The sequence below is a fragment of the Electrona antarctica genome, assembly GCF_951216825.1.
Source record: "Electrona antarctica genome assembly, chromosome: 15".
Lineage (NCBI taxonomy): Eukaryota > Metazoa > Chordata > Actinopteri > Myctophiformes > Myctophidae > Electrona > Electrona antarctica.
In genome coordinates, this window is record NC_136796.1 from 7,258,192 (window position 1) to 7,259,835 (window position 1,644).

The 1,644-nt window shown below is 46.1% G+C and overlaps 1 protein-coding gene across 3 annotated transcripts in view; it reads right to left on the bottom strand.

Annotated features, from left to right (window-relative positions):
- The window catches only part of tinagl1 (tubulointerstitial nephritis antigen-like 1), a 61,911-nt gene extending 61,129 nt beyond the window's left edge, over positions 1-782 (bottom strand). For all 3 annotated transcript variants that reach the window (XR_013791731.1, XR_013791732.1, XM_079522708.1), the window contains exon 1: positions 577-782. The gene's annotated coding sequence lies outside the window, so the exon portion shown is untranslated. The remainder of the gene's footprint in view (positions 1-576) is intronic.
- Positions 783-1,644: the final 862 nt, after the last annotated feature.

Below are 1,644 nucleotides of genomic sequence, written 5' to 3' on the forward strand. Positions count from 1 at the left end.
TTTTACTGTGGAAATGCCTTCTAATTATCCTCATGAGGATTTCAGGGTTCAGGATTTCACGTCATCACCTCAAATCTATTGCTGTGTAATTACAGTCACGCCGCCGGTGTGCGTTCGTTGTTGTGTCGCGCACGCACGCACGCGCACACACACACACACACACACCCAGTAGGTAAACATTTCCTAACACAGTGGTGCCACAAAGAATAAGACGCCAGTAACTAACATATAAACCACACATAAATCACATCATGGCACAGCCACAGACCGGGGGAACTGAGGCCGTTAATCTGAGCGTATTAACGCTGTGATCGGCAAGTGTCTTTCTTAATTCCAGAATGTGTTGAGACTATCTTTTTTTCTTAAAAAGTGGTGACATGACAAAGCACCAGTGTGCCAGTCGGTCGGTGGGTGGGTGGGTGACGCCACACAGACCACACTGCCACAGGCAGGGCAGGGCAGGCTAGGCTGCACCTGCCTGGAACCTGACAGAGAGACAGAGAGAGAGAGAGAAAGAAAGAAGAGTATTAAGAACTGCAGAGAGGGAGAAGAAAGGACATCAAAAACTTCCCTTACCTTTGGCTCGTGTTAGTGGGGTTAAAAGATCCCCTTGAGGTTTCTATTGTAAATCCAAGATTTATTAAAAAAAAACACACTCTCAGGTTTCCTCTGCTGTTCCTGAGTCCAACTCTCAGTCCCCAGGTAGAAGAATGAAGGCTTGGAGAAAGTCCTTTCCCTTCTCTGTCTGTCTGTCTGTCTATCTGTCTGTCTCTCTCTCTCTCTCTCTCTCTCTCTCTCTCACACACTGGCTCTAGTCGCACTGATCCTGCCTCCTCTATATAGAGGCAGGCAGGGAACCACTCCTCCTACCCCCCCCCCCCCCACACCCTCTCACACTACTGCATTCTCTCTCCCTTCTCTGTCCCCCTGCCAGCCTCTGTATTATCTCTCTCTCTCTCTCTCTCTCTCTCTCTCTCTCGTAGGAGATAGCAGACCTACAAGTTGTAGATCTTGTAGATCTGCTATCTCTCTCTCTCCACTATAGCTGTATACCTATGACACCCACAGGTTTAGCTATACGCCATCATTCCTTTCCTATATCAGGATTGGCACACCTCCAACTCTGTCTGGATCATACAGAAACAGGCCGCGCTCCTGTTTTTTTCCTTACAGAACACACTGTTGCTGTTTCTCTCTGTGCAGTCAGTCAGTGTACTGTACTGTGACCGTTTTCTTCTCCCCCCCTTCAACTTTTCCACTGTCACTTTCACTGCAGGGCATGGCATGCATGCAGAAGACATTTCCCCTTCACTATCTGTGGCTTTGTTTTCCTTGTTGGGATTCCACAGCCACTCAGCCAGGGTCATCCACTTGTTCCTGTCTTGGCAGTGACATATCTGACCTCCTGTCCACCATCTAGTGGTCACAACAAGCATAACTATAAAACTTTTGAAGGGTATGTAAAAGTGATATTTATATTATGTGTGACATTTCTCTCTTTAATAGCTCTATATTCTGACGGTAATCATTGCCATAGAGCAGGGAGGGGATGTGCAGAGAATGTCATGAATTATTTTATTTTATTTTAAAGGTTTTTTTTGTGGCTTTCGCCTTTATTTTATATTTTTTATAGAGGGACAGACA